The sequence below is a fragment of the Lycorma delicatula genome, chromosome 2 (genome assembly GCF_047948215.1).
Source record: "Lycorma delicatula isolate Av1 chromosome 2, ASM4794821v1, whole genome shotgun sequence".
Taxonomy (NCBI): Eukaryota; Metazoa; Arthropoda; class Insecta; order Hemiptera; family Fulgoridae; genus Lycorma; species Lycorma delicatula.
In genome coordinates, this window is record NC_134456.1 from 104,021,565 (window position 1) to 104,046,467 (window position 24,903).

Below are 24,903 nucleotides of genomic sequence, written 5' to 3' on the forward strand. Positions count from 1 at the left end.
TATATAGAATAAGTAACCATGAACTGCTATGACCGCTTAAAAAAAATAATGGAATGTCACAGGTTAATGGATGAAATGACAGATGTAACGATGCGGAAGATGAATTGCTCCGAAGAAACTGGAAGAAATTGTGAAAGAACAAGATATTAACAAGAATGTCTTACAAAAAAAAAAAAAAAAAAAAATACTGCCTAATGTTTCTATAGTTCATATTTTGTACTTTTTTTTCTATTTTCTTTTGAGTCAAGGCAAAAAATTTCATTAACATAATATTATTTTTTTTATTTAAGGCAAATATTTTTTATGTTAAAATAAGATTAATATAATTTTAACTCTAAAAATTACATTTTATGCCCAAATTATTCCATTAGTTTTAAAAAATATTCTACACCATCGGAAAAGCGGCAGAAAACATTAAACAGTAATAAAATACATTTTTTATATTTAAATTCTACGTCAATTGTTACATATGAAGAATAATTTGACTAAAATGTAAATTTATACCAGTAAAACAATAATTTTTGTTTATTAAACTAAAGTAAAAAAAAAAACAAACATACAAACACACACACACACACACACACACACACACACACAGGAAGAGATAGAGTAATTTGCTATATACGATTGGTACTGTAACTGCTCTGGAAATTCTAACAGCCGGACTTTTTCACACAATTTGTATTACTGTAAAAACAACTATAAAAAAACTTGAAACCTCGTATTTAAAACGCATTAAATTGTGTGGTTTCTGAAACTAAGTCTTTTTTGTAATAACCATTACTAACTGCTAAGCTTAAATGTACCGCCATCTTGTTTATTTGTTTTTCGTGTTTTTGTTGGTTTTTTTTTGTTTTACTTGACTGTACTCATACTACTTACAGTTCAGATCTGAGTGACAAAAACAATGAAAGAAAAAAAACATTCAGAACATCGTAATTTTTTATAAATATATTTTTTTTCAAATGTAAAAAATTTTATGATAAAATGAGTTTATTTTTTTAAGATAACAATTTGTATTATTAATATTAATAATTTTTCTCACAATAATAACACTAAAATAATAAATAATTATATGATATTTAAATAATCAGTTTATACTAGTTAGTAGTAACTTCAATTCATTTGAATTAATTCTTATATAATTTTTATATCAACAAATCATGGATTGTTAATAAATAATTTTTGTGGCAATATTTTTTATATGACAATCATTTTACTATTTTAATATAGCCTTTAATTCTTTTTTGTTTTGGAAAATATTAGTTAATTTCGAAATATTTTCTTATGTTACCTAGCACATTACTTAATTCAAACACTAGTTTTTCTTTACCTTTACTCAGTCAAGTACACTTCTTTTTAATTCATAGAAACTGATCATGAGTATCAAGGCATACCCTTAAATGGATTTAAAAGTCATTTTAATAAAGTTTTGTTGTTTCTTTTTTTTATTTATTGATCTGATAAGAAACTAAAAAAATTAAGATTTTACAAAAATAAACCGAAAATATAAGGATTTATTCGGGAAAATTGTTTAATAAATCGTTAAATAATCTTTTTTAAAAACTAAATAAAAATAAATTTTCCAGAAAAAAAATTTAACTTTTAAAGATCTACTTACGTAGAGGAGAAAATATATTTGGCAACATTTAATTAAAACATAAGATCATTGGAAGTATGCAGTAGGAAAAATTAGAAAAAACAAAATTCCAATTAAAACTTAAAAAAACTTTGAGGTAAAATTTTAATTTCAGATGATTAGAAAGGTTATATTCTCGTAAAAAATTTAGATTATAAAAATAAAAACAAACATCATAAATATAACTTTGTACTAATTATCTAATAATTGTAATTCATTAATTCCATTAATGAAGTTTCAGTTTTCAGTTATCAGTTTATCATTGTTTAGTCATCAGTTTTCAAACCTGGGAGTTTGGTTTTCCCAGTCGAACAACTTTAACCAGCACTTACAAGAGATTACAAGTAAGGGTGAAAGAGTCACACACACATTGGGACGTCTGATGGGAAATAAATGGGGCTTGAAAGCGGACAAGAGGAGATTACTGCTGTCGGCAGCCATATCAGTGATCTTATATGTGGTCCCAGCTTGGATCGGAATTTTTAATTCAAAAATAAATGTACAGAAGCTAGAGTCCTTACAATGGAGAGCGAACTTGAAAATAATTAGTGCTTACAGGACTGTAATTGCTGCCGCGGCGGGGGTTCCCCCGATCCGACTACTGGCAATACAAAGGACAAGAAGGTAGGTATGAAGGCATGCCGAAACAAGAAGCGGACAACCTACTTAAACTAGAGAACATTGGACAAGTGCTAGAACTGGGGCTTCGACCCGCCGGATGATACCGGAGCAGGGGCTGGGCCTGGGGAGAGTAAACGGGAGGGGGGTATACTACATCTCCCAATTCCTCACCGGTCACGGTGAGTTTGGCGGGTATTTTTACAGAGAAGAAAAGAAGAGAATTCCCGGAATGTATTTACTGCGCTTCTGTGGACTCACCGTTCCACACGTTTTAAGAACGATCGAGATGGGAGGAGGTTAGAATAAGAGCACAGCTGGAATGGATCTCCCCAGAAAATACAGTGGTATATATGCTCAGAGGTGCTAACAAGTGGAAAGAAATTGAAAACTTGGTGACGCAAATTTTAATGACAAAAGAGGAAGATTTCTGGGAGTGGAGCAGTTATTGATGTTACAAAAAAAAAAACCGTGAAAAGACCGAGTCCGGCTGCTTGGGCAGGGACCGTCGAGAACGGCATAGCTAGGCTCGGGTTAACCCCTGTCCTATCAGTTAGAGACTTGGCAAAGATGAATAAATAAAAGATTCAGAACCGGCGGGCCGACCTGCCGTGGCGGCGTACAATCAGTGGATGGGGAGGCCTGTTGGAGTCAGAAGGACATTCCCCTGTGTGAGTTATACTTGAATGTTGAACGTTGCCGGGGAAACAAAAAAGACGTTTTCAGTTATTTGCATTAATTAGCAAATTGATTAGAAATACGTTTTCAAAATCTCTCAAAAAACTATGAAAATTAATTAATAATAAGGAATAATTTCAATTTCTACCAATATCAGAATAAAATAATTAGCTAATATGTACTGTAGATATCTAATTTATTCTTTGCCGAATAACATAACTTAAATGTTAGTAGAAAAAAAGGTTTTAGCGTTAATAATTATAATCATTTCTAAAATTACTCATAAATATATATGAACTGCATAGTGTTCTGTGTCATACAGGTTTTGTGACTATGGGAATGTTCATTATTTTACGTTGAGTTGTTTTTGTTTATAAAAATTAAAGTAGATTCGTTAAATTTCGTGACAGGAAGGTCAAAACCAGTTTAAATGACATATCAATATTAATGAGTTACTATATTTGAATATCAATAAATCTTCATCCTCCTGAGCAACAGAGTGAATTTATGTACATATCTGGAAGGAGGTATACGCCTGTTTAATCATGAGTATAGTGTGAGAGGGGGAAAGAAGCTTGCCATTATAGTGACAGAGGAAGGAAACTTTAAAAATTCCATGATTTCTGTTTATCATCTTTGTAAACAGAAATACATAAAATTATTTTATTATTTAAACATTATTTCATAGAAAGGTAGGATTGTAGGCTCTGAAAAGAAATTTACGGTTTTTCAGATTTCTAATTTATTGATCGTTGAGAAAATAAGGAAAAATTTCTAGTAAAATAAAGAAAAAACAATATGTTTTACATTCGCTAGATTGCGTTTTTTAAACATTTTTATATGTCCATTTCAAGTGAATTTCTTCTTACCCGAAATGAAAGCAACTTTCCTCAATGAAGTAAAATTTCTGTGCTCAAATATTTCCGTTAATACAATAAATAAATAAATATACTATGTATACATATCTAAAGAAATTAAAATTATGTATTTAATTACATTAAACAAATTTAATTCAGCAATCACTCCATTATGGAATGTTTATTTCACTGAAAATTCTCGTAGTTCTAAGGCTTCAGTCGAATAATAATAATGATCGTGTACAATATTAGCGATTAACACATGAGGGACACTCTCAGACATGTTCACCGAAATGCACATGATATTCAACTCTAAAATCCCTTCCCTCTATTTGTATTTAGCTGTTTAAAGTAAATCATTACTCTCAAAAAAACAACACTAAGTAATACCTTTTATACTTCAGATGATGAAAATATGTTTTAAGTATAAAGAAAACAGTGAATGATGGAACAACAACAAATATTGTACTATTTTCTGTTTAGACGTAATAAAATATATACAAAAATAATTTTAAAAGTACTGTCTCTTAATAGTACAGAAATACTAATTAATTTTAATAGAAAGTTTATAGATATCTTAATTCATTAAGTTCATAATTCTAAACGTAATGAAATAAGTTTAATTTTTGTCGATGTTTTAAATCATGAATTTTTTAAAGAATGAAATTATTGTTCATTAATTAAAATAATAACGTTTAATTTATAAATTAAAAACTAACATTTCCTTCTGCTTCTTTTTTTATTTTCTTAGCGTTTCATCAATCTGCTATTTTTACGATTCTTGTAATTGTTTTTTACTATATTACTCATAGAAAAGTTCTTTGAAACTACGTTGTGCGCATACTACGTTCTACGCTCAGAAGTTCTATAAAGTACTAGTATATAATTTTTGTAGAATTTCAACGGGGATTCCTTTTTAACTTGTATATATGTAATATAATTTACATATATTCCTAAAAAAATTTAACCGACTGTAAATAAATATTTTAAAAAAAGGTTAATTAAAAAATAAAGTAACAAAACAACAAACTCCCATTTAAAAATTAAAAATATATAAATATTGCTTAAGTTTTAAGTTATACGTAATATAAAAACATCTGTAATTAGTTAATTGATCTGTCTTACAATTCTTTTGTTAACTTTCTTATATTTTATTCCACCTTAACTGAATCAGAAGCCTTAGGTGAATGCATTTCTTTTTAATGTAGCGAGTGAGAATGATTTATTATATCTCTGAATCTATCAAATCAGAATGCTGAAAGCTATTGTTATTGGCTTTTTAATAACATAATGGTAGCTGGGATTTCGAAGAGCTGATAGAGTTAAAATTTATTTCGGTTTGGCTTCGATTGTCTACTGGAAAGAGATAGTGAAACTGCTCCCGTGAAAATACTACATCATAAAAACTAATAAAATTATTGATACAGAATATGAATATTTTCTAATCAAATAAATTAAGCAGTTTTGAATTAAATAAATTAGCAGTTAATTTATCTAGAAATTCATGGTTAAATAGCTACAGAAAAGGGAAAATGAGAGAACCCTCTCTTTATTCTAAATATATATATTTTCGAATTTGTGTTAAATAATATTAAAAAATATTTTAAAACGAGAATATATTCAGCTTTTATGTTGAGCGTTGTAGGAGATAAATGTGGAAACAAATTTTCTCTATCTTTCTAGCTCTCTAGTGTCATAGAAAGTAGATGGAAAAAGTTAAAGGACATATTATAATCTAAACTGTCAAGAGATAGTATCATCTGTTTATGTATCATAAACGTTTTCGTCTCGCTTTTCTCTCAACAAAGTACCAACCTCTTCATATTTATATACATTAATATGTATCTCAATATTAAAATAGTATGTTTATTTAAATTCATCAGTTCAGTTTCTATAATCAATGTGAATTTTCATTTTTCATTGAAATAGATATTTTGATAAAATTATAATAGATAACATTTTTTAAATTATTAATTATACGATTAAAACAGATAAATAAAATGATAATAACAAGAAAATTCAAGACAGATAGAATCATTATTTTAAAAAATACGTTATAAAATAACTCCCGTGCAAGAATGTTTTTGTCATCATTCATGCTATCAGTTAACATATTTCTTCACTTTCCTTTCTGGTATCCTTTTCTATTCAGTTTTAACTTTTTTATTTGTTATGCCATTTGTTGCATCTAAATAAAAAGATTAACTATTCGTTTTATTAATTCTAATCCTCTTCGTTTTTAATTTCCTCCTCTCCAACGTTCTTCTTTTATTAAATTTTATAACATCCGGAAGTCTCGAGAAATGTACTGCAAACTTAACGCCACCTGGCAATTACACCTCATTTGTTTGTATACTGAACGTGTTATTGTGGTTTATTAAATATCTGAATCGTCAGGATAAAACTTAATGTTAACTAGCATCTAACAGAACTTTGGCTGGGAAAATATAACATCAAGAAATCGAGAAGTATTTAGCAAAACAAGAAAATGAGGATCTTATTTCGAAACCCGACATTCCTTATTAATTTTCTAACTTACTTATGTATGTAAGTCACTTACATATCATTCTGCAAATTATTTATGGATTAGGTAATAATATGCAATATTAAAATTGCTAATGTTTATCTTATCTGTCATTGTAATAATTTTATTTCAACCAATTATATCATAATTGCATGACTGTGTACTAGTTGCTGCAGTCAATTATTTCAGTCAAGTAGTGTGTTTGTCCCTATTTGTTATTTTCATCCGATATGGATTTGATTGACTTAATCTGCGAGATGCCAGATAAAAAAAAAAAAAAATATGCTGTTCGTTTTTTACAAGAGTGTTTTACAAGGGATTTTACATAATCTTAGTTTTTGCGTAAAGAACCATGAAATGTCTCTTTCATTAAGCGACAGGAAAAACAGACAACGTTGTTCAAACTCAAGTTGTCGCAACTTTGCTCGTTTAAGGAGCGGTACATGGCTTCAACCCAGCAAACTGGAATTGGAAGATGTTTGTTTGCTGTACTCATAGAGAAGGCATTATACTAGTTTTATGTTTTTGTAACGAAGAATTTGGTATGGATAGTGCCACTGTAACTGACTGGAAGAAGTTTGTAACGGATGTGTGTGGGGATAGCATATTCTGTAGCACAATAATAATAGGCGGGAAAGGTCTGAACTTGAAAATAGATGAATATCTTTTTTCTAGGCGAAAATAAAATATGGGGATGGTTTACCCTCAGCAATGGGTGTTTGCGGGAATTTTCAGAGAAATAAAATAATGTTTCGCATATGAAGTTCCCAGTTGAACAAAAGACAAGTTTCTAAGTTATATAAAAGAGTGTTCAAACCTGAGACAAACCTAATTTTTAATTAGGTTTTTAACTTTTAAAGACACTGTAATATCAGAAAAGTTGTCCATTGAATTAAAAAATTAAAGACAATTTAAAAAAGCTAGCAAAGTATTACATGATTTCCGGTTATCAATAATAACAATTAAAAGATTTAGAGCCAAGAAAGAATAAATAAATATTTTTTAGAGGGAGGGAATAGATTTTAAGAAAAAGATATTCTAAAAATATTCATCTATAGGTTAAGCTTAAGAAATTTGCTTAAGTAAAGTTTCTCTAAATATCTCACCCCATTCAATAAAGGTAAAATAATAAAAAAATAACTTTTCTGCATTTTACATCCGGAATCTATAATTTAAAAAAAAAGAAATTAGTCATTTTTTAATAACTCTATGTATGAAGTATAAGGTTTCAAAGACTATTTGAAAAATATTTAAAACGAAGGGGATACAGAAAAAAACAAAAATGTATATTTTTATTAACTGAGTATTGTATGGGTTACAAGCGCCTTTGAAGAAAATCGAAATTGGTTTTTCCACGATATTCCTTTAACGAATTTGAAAAACATTAATATGACCAATGCCCATATATATATATATATATATATATATATATATATATAACATAGCACACCACACGGTCACTTTCTGGCTGTGCAACGGACGCTGGTGTAGCTGTGTAGGGTTTTCTTGTGCCCGGTATCTGAGATTTTGCTTGTTAACTAATCCACTGAGGTAGAAATGCGCTTCGTCTGACATCCACAGTTCGTGAACAAACTCTTTGTTATCATTTTTCTTCTGAAGCATTACATTACAGAATTGTGCTCGCACAACTGCATAGTTCAGTTTCAGTTCCTGGACGATCTGCAACTTGTACGGAAGGAATTGCAAGCCCTTCACTAACATTCTTCGGACACTTGAATTATCCAATGGTAAAGATGCTGAGAGACGACGGATTGAAATTAGATATCCGTGTTTTAATTGCATGTGCATGCTGATGGAACACGGTCGTGCCGTCCCAGATTAAAATGACTGCGAAATTCTCTACGCGCTCCCTCCACACTGTCATTGTTTTTGTAAAACGCTTTAATAGCAAATGCACGTTGCGCACCACTCCAAGGATCTATTACAACTAAATGGCAGGCTAGGTTAGAGAGACTGGCGCCACTTATCAAGTGGTACCAATCGCCCACGGCTACCTACACAACTTTCAGAATTTCCCGTTTCTTTGAATCACTCTGTATATGTGTGTGTGTTTTTTTTGGTCTTGATGAATTAATTTGATAAAAAAACGCAAAAATTTTCAAAAAAGAACCAGATATCTCATTTTTCACACGATCACCATTCTTTTCCCTTTAATATAACTATTCTACCAATATTCTCCGAAAAAGTAAAATTGTGTTAAATTATAAGTTGTCTTTTACAAACAGAATTGCTTGTAACTTCACATAAATGTGTAAAAGAATTGTTTCCACTATAGATGTCTTTGGGATTGCAGCTTTATTTAGATGGGTCATCCTTTGTCAAGTAACAGTTAACATTTAGTTATGTTTGAACCTAGATTCAGGCAATGCTGTTTTGTAGTCAATCAGAACCCAAAATCATGTTGTAAACGGAACATATAAACAACAGCGTTTACATTTAACTAATTCACTAGTTAAAATTTAACTAACCCAGCCTTAAGGTATAATATCTACAGATAATATGAATGTGAGGTATTTAAGCTGTGCTGTATATGTTACACTGTAATTTTATTGATTTACAAGACTAAAAATTAAATAATTTATTCACGATAAGTTTCCTTTATGTTAAAGTTAAGTTTTAACTTTAATAAAATATTTCATATAAAAATAAATGTTATTTTCTTTCTTACACGAAAGGAACAACTGGTAAAATTCACAAAAAGCTATATCGATTTTTAATTTTCTTTTTATACTAAAAAAAAGAAATTTTTGATAATGTTAGAAATGAAAAGTCAACTTTTCTCATACCCATCTTCTCTTTACTTTATCAAGAGACAGATCGGGTAGGGCTCTGTCACTTCAACTCTTATATAAATGCAGAAGTTCGAGGTGGATTTTAATTTGCCCTCCCCATTTTCTCCCTTCAAAGGAAATTATCTCAACCGAGAATGTCTTCCATCTATTCTACTGTAATATTGGAATTCAATCACATCATGTAGATGTGAACATTTTAAAAGTAAAAAAAAAAAATAACTGAGAATCTTTAATAATTTTTTTTTATATCTCATATAAAGTTATACGAAATGATACTCTTTTAATAGTAAAAACCCTTTTTCATAATTTTCTCTCTAATAATTGTATAAAAATTACTATTTTTACTTATTTTTTTTTTTTTTTATATTTTAGTTCAATATAAGTTATACAAATAAATTAGGTATCCTTTTTTTGATAATGTTTTAAAATGAATTCAATAACCACATTAATTAAAAATATTACTTTTACAGAATAATAACAAAATGTAGAAATTTAAAAAATATAATATATGTATATATAATTCTTCATTGAATGTCAACATATACCAAACACGACAATGAAAGACCGAAATATTTGATTATTAGTACCTTCCCCGGTACACGTTGACACACAGATAAGCTCTGGTGGGGGTAGAAACGATAACTAGAAATTTAAAAAAAAAAAAAAAATCACCCAATACTAATCTCTAAGGTAAATAAATTAGGAGAAACCCTCTTTAAAAAATTAAGTTTAAATATAAGCTAAACATAACCAACTTTCACTTCGCTTGCTAACCTCGTCTAATTAACGTTAAATATACTAATGATATACGTTATTCTCCAACATTGGAGGCAATTAATCAATTCACTGCATTTTTAAAAAAAGTTAATCAAATTTTCAACATTTTATAAATTGAAAGGGCCAATCAGGATATACAGAATATGTTAACTGCTTGGATGAACGATAACTAAACAAATCAATTTGGTCAGATAGTTTGCTCTTTGTTCAATTTTTTTTATAAAAAATATTTTTATTCAACTTTCACTTTGATGAACTTTCATCAGTTCATGCTGATTGTTATAAATTTCATTATTCGCCTCTAATGTCGGAGAATGACAGTAATTTGTATATTTAACGTTAATTAGACGAGGTAAGCGACCGAAGTGCGCCTAGGTTATGTTTGGTTTAAATTTAAACTTCCTTTTTCTAACGGGGTTTCTCGTATTCTATTTACCTTAGAGATTGGTATTAAGTGATTTTGTTTTTAATTTCTAGTTATCGGATCGACCCCAACTAGAAGTAGTCTGTGTTAGTCGACACATACCGGCGAAGGTCCTAATGTGTAATAGTATAAGTAAATATTTCTTTTTTCCACAGATCTACTTGGTGCGTCGACATTCACCGGAGAATATTGGCATTCACTAATTTCGATCTTTCACGGTAATATATACGTACACACATTCAGGAATCTTTGCATTTACGTTAGGACTTTGAAATAAATAATCAGGTGTTTTGATAATTATCTCCAAAATTCATTTTCAATGTCTGATATTCTTCTGGAAATCCAACTAATAATTGAATTCTATTAATTTTAGAACTAATTTTATTCTGATGATCAAATTAATTGTAATAAATAATAGATAAATTAATTATTATAATTATATTTTCTTCCTTGAAATCTTTTAAAAACAGAGATTAAGCTAATCATTTATGCTTACGTCAGAGAACGTAAATGTAAACATCATAAATTGGGCAAATAAGTCAAACACAGTTTTGATGGGAGTTTTGGATAATTAATTATGCATTTATCGTATGAGTAGAGTTTAAATTATATTGTGATTGTTCTAATGTGTATTCTATCACTTACTAGGGATATGTCAGTAACAGTGGTTAAATCAAACCATTACTAAAAATCAACACGTTAAAAATTCCTGAGAGTGTAAACACTAAGCGTTTGTTCCTAAACCGAGTATAATATTAATAAAGTTTGATTTATTATATTATATTTTTATTAATTTAGTGGGTAATAATTTCAACAATGAATTTTGGTTTAAATATGATTATTTAGGAAAATTATATATTTTACAAAAAACTTTAACAAAATGTTACAAATAAAAACTTTCTAAGAGGTAGAAGGTGTTATTTTTAAAAAGAACCTCTCTTGAATATGATGCGCTACGTAATCAAGCAAAGCATGTTGACTTGAATTAAAGTAGTATAAAACCAAAGAGATACATGAAAACAAACTAAGATATAGTTATTATTATAGCAGATATTATTTTAGACTAACTTCAGGGAGGAGTGGTAACGTCTCGGCCTTTCAGCCGGAGGTTCCGGGTTTGAATTCCATTTCCGTATCCCAAGCACAAGCTTTAAGATTATGTGATTTACATTTTATGTGAAGTCCTTTTGGGTACTTGAACTGGTTACGAGGATACTGCTAATCCTCTGAGCCTACATCGGTGACTCAGCATATCAAAAATCCTCTATAAAAAGGTTGTATTAAAACATCGTAAAAACTTTTCAATCCCTATTCGAGAATGACGAAAACGAACTATATAATTATAGACGTAGCCCTATTTCACTGTACGCTTTCAAGTGATCAATAAATCATCTTTAAAAAAGAAAAAGTTATAGAATTTCCCAAAATAGGTACGGTATTTTTCACCTGTTTTTTCGCATTAGTAAAATTTCAACGTTCTATAACTTTTTGAAAGACTATTTTGAAAATTATTAAACAAATATAGCTGAGAAAACCGTATAACTTAGTTTTACAATTCGTTAAAGGTTTTTATTAGTCTTTTTTTAAATCGTATAACCATTTTTAAACCGTGGTGATGCATAAAATATATATATCATTTTAGTCTTTAGTCTTTTAGTCTTTAAAGTTAAAGGGAATGTTTTACTCTGTACCCTTAAAAAAAATATTATTATAATATCGACATATAATACGGTTAAAATGTAATAAAATATTACATTTTAATAATATTATTTAATTATAATAATAAAATTATTTATTTAAAAATTAAAAATAACAACTTAATATTTAAAATGTTTTAATATTAATTAAAAAAAATTAAATTAAAAAAAGATTATTAACTATTATTTTAACCTACACGATAATGATTTACGTACAGGGCGCTAAAAATTTTTTTTAACTCCAGCATTCATTTACATTATAAGAGCAAACTTCTTTTTCCATTTTACCAGATCGTAAAAAAATCCAAATATTTAAATCCTCTCATTCTTATAAACTCTTCCCATAATAATCCAAAATGTTTACGCTATTACTTATTAGTTTTTAAATACTATATAAAAGGAACTTAACTGGTTAGCAGTGAACTATTACTTGATTTTTAATGATTGTAAGTTGCTCAATAAACATAAAGAAAAATATTCTGCTTCTTTTTATAATGCATCTGCTGGCGTCTTTATTATTTATTTTATATTTAAAACATTAAAAATCTTTTCGAGTTCTGTATATTTTTATACTACTAATAAAAAGTGAACATATTAAGTATATATTACAAGTGCACACAGTAAGTCTTATTAAAAAAATCCGTCAATAAGTTACATAACTTGACCAGCGTAGCCGGGAAAGTTACGCAACTCATTTTTTTAGCTTGAAAGAAGCTAAAACAAAAATATATATATTTTCATTAATTTTGGGGGCTCCTACATTCAAGGGAAACATTCGCGTAAAATTATTTTTTTAAGAAAATAATTCTTAGGTGGGGATAATAAATTTAAAAAAAATTATATATATATTAAAACTGCTTAAAAAAAATCAAAAATACAGCCATAATTCTCAATAAACATTGTAATTTTATAAGAGGGAGTGAAAATTCTTGGCTAATTTTTTTTTTTCAAGAAAAACAAAATATATTTGTATACATTTTTTTATTACCATAGACCATTAGAGTGGGTGGCAAAAACATATTATAGTGGTTTAGCTAAGAACGTAGAAAATATAGATGTAAAAATTCCCATTAACTTTTTTTTTAAGCACGATATAGGTAAAAAAATAAAAATATACAAAGTTATTTTTTGGGGGCGAGAGTTAATATTATATACAAATCTTTAATAATTTGTGATCTTGATAAAAAAATCGTCAACTTTTGAACAAAATTTTTTTCCTAAATTTCCCCAGTAAAGATATTATTTTTAGCAACAAACACTGCAATCCCATTATCCAATTTTTTCAAATATTTAATACATTTTTCCACCCATGGTAGTACCTGTATACCAAGATTGAAGAAAACTGGTCATCGGAGTCCAGAATTACAAGACCAAATTCAGGCTAACAGAGATACGTACGTACACACACACAAACTTTTGTCTAACAAAAATAGATTTTAGAACTTGGAAGCATTGAAATAGGATTTTGTATTCGCAGATTATTTACAATTTTTTTAAATTTTAATTTTATTTAATTTTTTTTTTTTTTTTAAATGACTTCTTAATGCACAAAACTTAAAAAAAGGTCAGTTTTTCAAGATATTTTTACCGAATTATATATTTCCTGTTATAGATATAGCTGCAACAGCTATATATATAGTGATACTCCCGATATCACTATAATCGGGAATGTAAAAAACAAAAAACAAATTATAGCATAAAAACATCTTTAGCATATAACTTACTTTATCTACATGGAGCTATTTTAGATCAGTAGTATTCTGAATATGATTTATTTTATGTCTGACCTGGTTTAATATAAATCGAATAAATACTTCAGATATAATTGCTAGTCAATCTTAACTACTATTAAACCATTGATGAAGAAAATTATATTCATTTGAAAATAAAAATGTTTTTATTAAGAATAGCAAATAATACTTAATAATTTTCTAACTTCTTTTGAAAAGAGAAATTGAAATGTCTGAGTATGTTGTATTTTAGTTCCAAGCCATAGAAGTTCTGTAATCTTGTTAATGGGATATCTAACTTGGCGGTTACACTTACATTCCCTCAACATCAGATTCACCCTTTCTACCTTATATATCTGTCTGTTATGTCTTCCCTCATAGTCAAACTGTTAGGGCGTAACAGAGTGGTTCACTCTCCATCAGTTTGACTTTATCCCCTTTACCCTCCATCACGATCCGCTGTCCCAAGTCTCACAACCCTTAACTACACGCGCGTTCAGTGCTTTGTGGATTACATATATTATTTAACATTATTGCATTAACATAAATAATAAATTTACATCAGAAATGTTATGTAATAATTGATAATTATTTTGGGCTCTGCAATACGAAACCGTTTTTCTGCTTTATAATTACCTTGTGTAAATTAAAATCTTGATTTTTGTATAAATAAAATGATTGATCTGCATTTTTTAATTATTATTTTTATTAATCAATAATTCTGAATACTTGGTATTGTGATTAATTATTACTTGATCTTTCCTATGTGAATAATTAACTAAATTAATACTACAACTGTGTTCTATTTGTAAGGTTCTTAATCGGAACTGTTGTATTCAATTTCAAAAACTCTTGATAAAAATTGAAATTAATTGATACCTGGCTCGCAAAGGACAGTATATTATCCAACCTACTAATATCTATTCTATCTTTATTAGAGGTCATTAATGCTGTAAACGTTATAAAGTTTTATGACGTAAAATAAAATTCCAGTATAAATATATATAAATCGTATTTACATGTTGAAATTCAATTTTTGTCTAAAAAGTTAATTTTATACTCAAAAATTCTGAAACATAACATTTTAAAACACTGGACATTTTTATATCCGATATTAATATATGACGTCCATCTATGGGGCACGGCAAACATAACAAATTTTGGAATCGTGGAGCGGTTTCAGAACAAACTAACAAGGTGTAGCTGAGACGCCGTGGTTTGCTAAAAACAGTGAAAACCATGAATATTTGGGTCTGCGATACGTCAAGAAAGACGTACAAAGTTTTAATTTGAAATATGAACTTCTGCTAAATCACCACGTTAACCACTGGTCGTAAACCTTCTGGACAATGATAAGGATGTTAGAAGACTTAAGCGGCTACACCTTCTGGACCTTAGTAACTTTGTAGTGTAAATACATCCGCTGACTGTTGTGCATTAATTAATCAATTCTTCATTATTTTCTTCTCTATTTCTGTTTTCACATTTATCTTTAACTTTTTTCTTTTTTGGTTTATTTTTATTTTCTAAGTGTTTCATCAAGCTGCCTGCTATTTTTGTGATTCTTGTTACTGTTGTTTGTTTTTTATTATACTTCTTAAAGTATAGTTTTTCAAAACTTTCTTGTGTACGATTTTATGTCGTAGGTTTTACTCTCAGAAGTTCTGTATAACACTAGTATAAAATGTTTGAAGAATATCAATGAGGATTCTTTTTAATGTGAATATATGTGTTTATGTGAGTATAGTGTTTCATCAAGCTGCCTGCTATTTTTGTGATTCTTGTTACTGTTGTTTGTTTTTTATTATACTTCTTAAAGTATAGTTTTTCAAAACTTTCTTGTGTACGATTTTATGTCGTAGGTTTTACTCTCAGAAGTTCTGTATAACACTAGTATAAAATGTTTGAAGAATATCAATGAGGATTCTTTTTAATGTGAATATATGTGATATTATTTTTTAAGGTTCCTACAAAAATGTAATCAAAAATTTGTAAAAAAGGTTATTTTTAATTAAATTAATTTTAAAAATTGTTAATTTAATCAATTAAAGAATTACTTTCTTAAAATTAGATTTTAAATTAATATAATGAATTATTTAAATGAAATTTATTTAGATAAATAGTTTTTATTTTTTAAATGGAAATTTAACTTCATTTTATCAAATCGTATTCCAGAATTCTTATTTGTTCTGATTAAGCAACTGATTTGGAGATAGAACAAGTGTAATTTGCCATCGAATCGCAAAATGACTACCGGTATCAGACACCTAGATATTTACTCTTTACGTTACTCTTCTCATTACGAACGAATGGAATAAGATACATCTGACTGGATTGTCGTGCGCTCTCTATTTTATCTGGAATAAATTTGTTAATTTATTTTATCACCTAAATTTCACGACGATATGTAGAAAATATAAATTTATCCAGTAGAAGTCTGATATGGAATGCAAATAAATACTTACATAAAAATAATTAAATAATTTCATTTATATTACAAATAATATCATTTTTTTGTTTAAAAATACGAGATTTATACTTATTTGAACATTGTCTTGAGAAATTAATATTTTTTACAAACAGAAGAAGGGAAGTGTAAGTAAAGAATAAAGTTATTTGTTAAGCAAATTTATTACTATTATGTATACAGTAATAAAATTTGAAATAATACACAATTTTTTATTAAGTATGTAAGCCTCATTAATTTTCAGCTCCACATTTTATCTCTAGTTCATATCAACAAGATTAGATCGTATTAAAAACGAAAATAATAGTATTAACAAACAAATTATTATGGTTTAATAACGTTATAATTTGATTTACCGAATAAAATGCATTTTACTCTCAAAAAAAAAAAAAAATCATACGATAAAATATCACCTGTTTGAATAGTTTTAAAAAACTTGGCAAAGCATTGAATGACTTTTCCGGCTATTAAGAATAAAATAAAGAGTTAGTGCCAGAAAAAAAAGCAATATCAATTTTTTAGAGGTATGGAAAAAATGTTTAGAAAAATTTTCCAAAAAGTATTCATATATTAGTTAAGGTTAAAAAATTTTCTAAATTTAACACCCTTCAATAAAGGCTAAAATAAGAAAAAGAGAATTTTCAAAAACGTTTTTCTGCATTTCAGGTCCAGGGTCTATAGTTTTTAAAAAACATTATTAACTTTATTAATTATATTTCTTCTACTTATGAAGTATACATTTTTAAAGAAATGTTAAAAATATTTAAACTGAAGGGAGATATAGTAAAATAAAAAAATACATATATTCAATTTTAAGAAGTGTGGGTTAATTATTTGAAAAATCTGTTTTTGAATATTTATTTTTGCACTTTAGATAACAAATTTTCTCTAAAATGCCTCTGAAGAAAACTGAAAATAGTTTTTTCACAATATCCCAGATTCCTTAAACGAATTTTTAAAAAATAAATAGATTAATGCCCCACATATTGAAATATTTGAGCCAAGAAAATCTGTTTGGTCAATCCTGAGATATTAGATCAAAAGTTGTGTCACATACACACTACTTAGTTGGATCCTAAAACGTAAAGATTTGGAAAAAACTAGATACATTAATTGTTTCATGACTACTATAAATTTCCTTTAACTATTCTAGCTACAATCACCGAGAATGTAATATTCAATATAATGATAATAATACCAATTTATGATATACTCCATTTTAAAATCAGCTGACATCCACTTCAAAATAAATTACAGTAACTAACTTTAAGTCAAACATTTAATAAAAAATATATTACATAAAACAAACTTATATAACATTGAAGATTAAAAATTCTAACATATTTTTATTTAAGTTATTTTATACAATCATTAAATGAGTTAATAAATTATTTAATAATTGATACGTACCAAAGAAGAAATAGCTCAGAATTAATTAGCATATTATAAAAATTAATTCAAATAAAAATAAATGTTAAATTTTTTTCATAGTAAAATATAATGTTTTTTTAATTAATTTTTTATGTATAAGTAGTTGTTGATTTTGGAATGTTTTACATTGGATCCGGCAGACTGCACTACCATCGCAGTATCGAATATTCAATAATATTCTATTTTAATTTTAGTTTGTCTCGACAGCTGGTGCTGCGATCAAATTGAGAAAAATATTTCGTAATTTTGTGTTATTATTGTGTTACAAAAAATCGCGAGAAAACACTTTTTTAATAAATAAGAGGCTAATAAATCAGATGGAAATGTAAACAAAGAAAAAACAATCAGATCAATGCAAGATGGCCGCTGTCAAACACAACGACCAATCACAAAGAGCCCGTATGGCCGTTGCCAATGTAAACGAAATCACAACTGATTAAGTAACAAGTAGGTAGCACTGCGATCGCGTTTAGAATTGTGCGCGTATTGAGAAATATTATATTATTATTTATTGAAATAACGTTTTAAAGAGTAATTAAAAAAAAGAACATTGTGCAAATTTGTAAGGTACAGTATTGAAGTGAAAATGGTTTTTTTTAATTTATTTACGTGCTGTTGATCTTGGGATAGTTAAGGTTCACAATTGGGTCCGGTAGGCAGAGCAGATACTAAAATTCAAAATAAGGAAAACTACTCCTCCCCTTTTTATTTATTTCCAAAAATTTAATGTAGCTCAAATTATTTGAGTCTTTTTTTCAGAATATGCTGCGCCTGTCTGATTTTTTTCGAGAACAAACAAAAAACCATTACATGGTTATTTTTGTTGTTGTTTTTTTTTTTTGTAAATATACACTCACTATAAAAATTCAAAACATTAACATCTACATAAAAAATCATGGCAACTATCTTTCGTGTCTACCTTGAGGAAAAATTTAAATGAAAATTTCTGGTCCATTTTTTGCATATCGTAAAACCTTATACAAAGTAACTATCACTTATTTAATCAAGTTAAAAGAAAATTCGACCGGAAAATATACATTAAAATCAAGAAATTTCAATCCGGTCTCATAATTTTATTATGTTAAATGGCTGTGATGGAAATAAAGATATATTTTAAAATTATAACATGATACCAAAATAAAATCGTTTAAAAATATATTACTTTTTGGCTTTCATTTATTTACTTTTTGAATATCCATCATTAATTCATAACAAAAAAAAGAAGTTTAAATAAATTGATTATTTATTTATTAATAATTTTTGGTTTAAAAAAGATTCAACAATTATAATAAACTTAACTAATGCAAACAGTAAAAAAAAATTAATCTGTAAAAAATAAATTGCTATATACATTCCATATATAAGTCCACTATAACATCAAAATTAGTTCATGTGTAAAAGCAATACATCAGACAAAAAAATCAGTTACATTAAAAAAAAAACTATTACTAATGTGTGAACTAAGTCAACTGATAACTATGGTATTTTCATATTAAAGTCTACAAAAGCTTCCAAAAATGCACATTTCTATACTAAAAAAAAATAGTCATGGTCGAACCGTCATATGGGTTTTTCAATCTACAAAAAAAATGGCAGTCCATCTAGAAAGTGTTGAGCCAGTCTGAAAATATTAATCAAATTACAAGCCAACACATGTACATACTGTACATCTTCCATAAATTTCTATTTTCTATGTACTCATCGGATGGTGACAGGTTACATTCGGAAAAAGACCGACATCAAAATTTCGGACCTATCTATGTTATTACTCTTTATAACTACATTAGTAGCAATAGAGTCTACACAAGGGACAGTAAAACTATGCCAAAATTTAATAATATGGATTAGATTTTTTAATTAATATAAATTAAATTAAAAAAATCTTATATTAGTGAAATAATCAAACTAAAACAGCAACGTATACGTTTTTATTTTCATATCTTTTTATTTTAAATTTAATATAATCTGAATGTTCTATTATTAAAACTAATTAATTTAATCGATAAACTAATTTTAGAAAATAGGCGACTTTAAGTAGGAAAATGTACGTGATGATAAATAGTCTGGTATACGGGGTATAATGAATCATTTAAAACTCTCTTGTCACATTACGACCAAGAGTGGAAATAGTGAGTAACTTCGGCTGTGACTTAGAAGGTACAGAAGAGAAGTGAAGAGCAGAGACATACTGAACTCAACTTTCAGCTGCCCACTCCTCAAAGAACCACGAAAGCTTTTCCCGCCCTCTTCATTTCCTTCGTTCCTCTTTTCCTTTAGCATCCTGTTACCACTTCTCTTCTGCTAATCAAATTATACTCCCAGCCACCTCTAACTTTACAATTACGACCTAGTTTTAATTAACTCAAGATAAAGAAAAAAGACTTAGTACCGTCATCTTCTTTGCTTTAATATTGGTTTGCAATATTTCATTTTTCCAATTAAGAAACCTATAATTTGATTAAAAATTCCAATAAAAGATTATTATCAGTAATATTAAAAAATCATAGGCTTTTTTTTAATGTAGGCTCAAGTTTAATAATCAAAGTTCAACTAAAAATATATACACTGATAGAAAAGAACAACGCAGCCTGATTCATGGAAATAATTAAATAAGTTTAATATATTAAATTATAAATTATAGATTTAAATTATAAATTTGTCCGTTAAAAATAAATTCCATTAATCCAGTAACTCTTACATGAATAATAGACATAACATAAACACTGAAATGTATAAGTATATAGACGCGCGCGCGCGCGCACACACACACACACATAGACACAAGCATATATTTATAAATACACCCGAGACTTTCATAACCTATTCTTACTCATGAAAATTATGAAAAAAATTCATGTAAGTACATGTTTTAAAACGCTTTGTTTGCGAGTTACGGTTAGTAAGTAATTTCGCTCAGATCAGCTACCACAGTGAAACCATTCGGACGTTAAATAAGGAACAGAACTATTGCTTTTTATAGTTATTGACCTGAAATTTGTATAAAATATGTCCCAGAACCGTATCTGCAGTAGTTTACAAAGATTCCTATAATTTGTGAAAATGATAGAATTAATATTAACAAACACACAGTCTAAGGTTAAATTTAGAGCAGCGATGTCTGAACCCTTCCCGATTAAAACCGGATTGTCACAAGACAAAATGATGACTTTTCACACTGTTATTCAATATTACACTGAACTACATAATTAAAATTTGGCAAAAGGAAAATCCCATTAAAACAAAAATAGGAACAGGTAAAAATCCAATAAAAACTAATATATTAGGATTTGCTAATGATTTGGCCTTACTAGCACTAAATATGGAAGAGGTTAAAAAACAAATCACCAGCCTAGAAAAAATTTCCCAAAAGATTGGCCTGAAAATTTCTTATGAAAAGACAGAAATAATGTCCATGAGTTCCGTTTGTATAAGCAAAATCAAATTTAACGATAGAGAAATGAAAATAGTTGGACAATTTAAATACATAGGTGAAATCATTTACTGCAGATTGAAGGAAAAGAAAACATGGCAAAACAGAATAATTAAAATTAAAAGAGCACAAAGTCTAACTAGGCAAACATACAATAAAAAATATCAGTCAAAAAAATCCAAAATTCAGCATTATAACACAGTAGTTCTTCCGGAGGCGCTTTATGCTTGTGAGACTATTTTTCAGATTAAGAACGAAAGTAAAACGGACCAATTATTTAAAACAGAAAGGCGAATTATCAGAACTTGTTTAAATACGAGTAAAAGTTATCAAAAGAAAGGAGTCTGGCTAATTGCCAGAAATAAAACATTCTACAAATAAGTCGACACGATTCTCAGTACAATGAAACAACGAAGGATTTTCCATTTTTTCCACGTATTAAGAATGCCTGAGAACCGAATTCTAAAACAACTGGTCACTAAGAATATTAACAAAAAAAAACCTGTGGAAAATATGTTGGAGAAATCCAAAAAGATCTTCAAGAAATTGGCTTGAGGGTTGAGTTTACTTTCCTAAATTTGCATTTACATTTATATTTGCCGTTTCTTAGAGGTAAAGAGAAATCAATTTATTTAAACTGTTCAAAAATAACATTTATAGCATCTTAGTCAATTTTACACTTGAAACATATTTTTCATTATATCATACTGGTATAGTTATAACAAAAGCAATTTTTGAGTTAATTCTGTTGTTCTGTACATATTAATAAAAGGTAAAAATATATGAAAATTTTGATTTTTTTTTTACGGAACACTAAGTATTTCCACAAAATACAGTTTAAAAAACCGCTAATTACTATATAATATTCTCACATTACTCTGGGAATATAAGAGGATTGTATCGTAAGTAGTGTAGCCACAAAAAGAAAGGGGAATTTTTCCTTTTTTGGATTAATTTACTACTTTTAGTATATATATATATATATATATATATATATATATATATATATATAAAACAATAGAATTTACTTTTTTATATGAAGTTCTTAAACATACATTCATCTCCTACTTACAAAACTAATTAGTTTTTGATTAACAACCAAGCAATAAAATCAGTCATCTCTTTCAAAGAGCTAAAATAATTTTTAAATAAAAAGTTGTACTTCAATTATTTTAGCGTTATTAAGTTAAAAAATTATAAATTTAAAAAAATAGTCTAAACCTATTTCCTTTAAACAATGTAATGGCAAACAGAATGTTTTTTATCTTATACAATTTATTAGAAACTAATCTGATTATTAAGCTGTATTGGACTGCTAAGATCTCATACCATTAATATAAGAGTTCAACCCTGAGGGAAAAAGTGTCTCTTGCGGTTGGTGTCCAATTTAAACTCTCCATGTAGAAGCGTCTCTACCGGTCGGTTTCTAAGTATTCAGGTCATTAGAAGACCAAACACGACACGACATGACTTTGCAAATTATAAATATATAAACTCTTATTCATATATAGAAACTTTTACATTTAGATTATCCTTCTCTTACCAATCTTTTAAATTCAAGCTTACAGTAAATCAAATATTCTATTTTTGAATTAAACTTACAGTTTAATTTATGAGGTTTTTTCATCTTTTGGGAAGTAAATTAATAAAATGTTTAAATAACCTAATAAAGTGCAAATCTTAAAAAAGTAATTTACTTTACACAAGTAATTTACTAAGATATAGTTAGAAATAACGAAAAGCTACAATTATATTTTTATAAGATTAAAAGTAGAAACGTTTATTTATAAGAAATAATTCGTAAATTATAACAAAAAAACAGATACAAAAGATGTGTGGCTGAGATATGAAATAATACATGCAAAATTTTATTAACAAAACAAAATATTACATTAATTTTGAATGCAAAAGTCTGAAATTTATTTGTAACGAAAACACGCTTTGTTTTTACACAAGAATATATAAGTAAGCTATTATTTAAAACAGGCTACAATAATAAACACTTAGATTTTAGTGAAAAAAAATCTTATTTATTCAAAAATTATTAAAAACTACAAAACTGAGTTCAGTATAGGGTAATTCGTAAAGAAATCAGAAATGTTTCACTTACAGTTGAAATAGCGCTTTAAAAACAGCTCCTTAAAACGAAATTACTAGCTCTTTCAACATTAAATTTCTCTCATTTTGTGCAATATTTAATAAATAAAGTATAATGTACACTTTATATACTTTATATTGTATATAGTACTCAATATTTAATAAATTGAGTACTAGAATTAGATCTGAATAAAACACTGAACATTAAAATTAAATACAAAACGGGATTATTGATTTAATTGATTATGGAAGTCAAAACTAATCTAATCGTAAAGTAAGTACTGTTAGCATAACCAGTGAGTGTCCAGGAGTTATTTCCAGTACATCCACCAAGTGTTGTTTTAGGTAGATTTCATAAGAAAGCTATCTATTGCAATCGGTACCATGATTCGACTTTCGGAGAATTTTGACATATCTTCGCGTTTCACATCACCCAGACCCCAAAACCACCGTCAGCTCAAAAGTTTATACATATGCATATATATTTCATTTTCTTGTGGACACGATAACTGCCGTAATTTTGCGCCAATCACTTTAAAATTTTTCCCTAAAAAACCTCAACCCAAAATCTCGGTCGAGTTCGTTAACGGCCAAAATCGGACCAGGATTTAATAAAAAATAAAATATCGCTATAACTTTCTTATTAAGTAAAATATCCAATTCGTGTAACGTTCTTACGATTCTTTGGATAAAGGCCTAAAACTTATGTAAGTTAATTTTTTTGACATCAGCAACTCAGGAAGTGGAAAAAATGAGGTTTTGATAACAAAAAAAAAATCATAATAATCTAAAAAAAACAAATAATAATTATAATATTCATAATATTTAATCATAATCTTCTTAATAGACACAGTATCGAATCGGTTTAAAGTGGTCGTTAGTCCTCTAAACAACCTAAAATCTTCGTCTGAAACAATTTTTGGCATGACCAACCCTTACGGCAAGGAATCACCAAAATGTTGCTGGAATTGTAAGATGGGAATTGTATGCATTGTATGCATGTGACATATAACATGTGAAAATTTTTTCACATGCAACCGTTGTCGTATTGAGTAAATTTGAAGTTTTTCTTAATTTTTAAGGTGGACATTTTTTATCCCCTATTAACACCGGTGAAATCTGTTTTTTTCAACTTTTTTTTAAATTTAGTTATATTGATTTATTAACAGTTATTAACCTCTGATTGTAAAAAAAGTTTTACAATAAATAATAATTCAATAACAATAAAAAAAAATACGAAAAAAAACAAAAGTTATTAGTGAAATAAAATTTTATGTACTTTTCATTTTAAAAATAAAGGAAATGAAGTCGGATTCGAACCGATGTACCTTCCCCTTGTAAGATCCATATATTTTATTAATTAAAATTTATTTCGCTATAACTCTGGAACTACTGAAAATAAGTACCACTTATGATATATATTAAAAAAGATCTAAATGAGGGGTTATTACTTCTGTTAAGAAAAACTCCAAAATCCAGATGTTTTGAATTTTAAGTTTTTTTGAACACTTTTGGTCTAGTCGATTGGAATCAAAAGAGAAGGTGCTTAATTGTTAGAACAATCCTAAATCCAAAATTTCAACATTCTACACTTAATCGTTATTGAGTTATGCGAGATACATACGCACATGAGTACATACAGACGTCACGGGGAAAATAGTCAAAATGGATTCAGGAATGGTCAAATGAAAATTTTCGTTAAAATCTGAAAACAAAAGTTT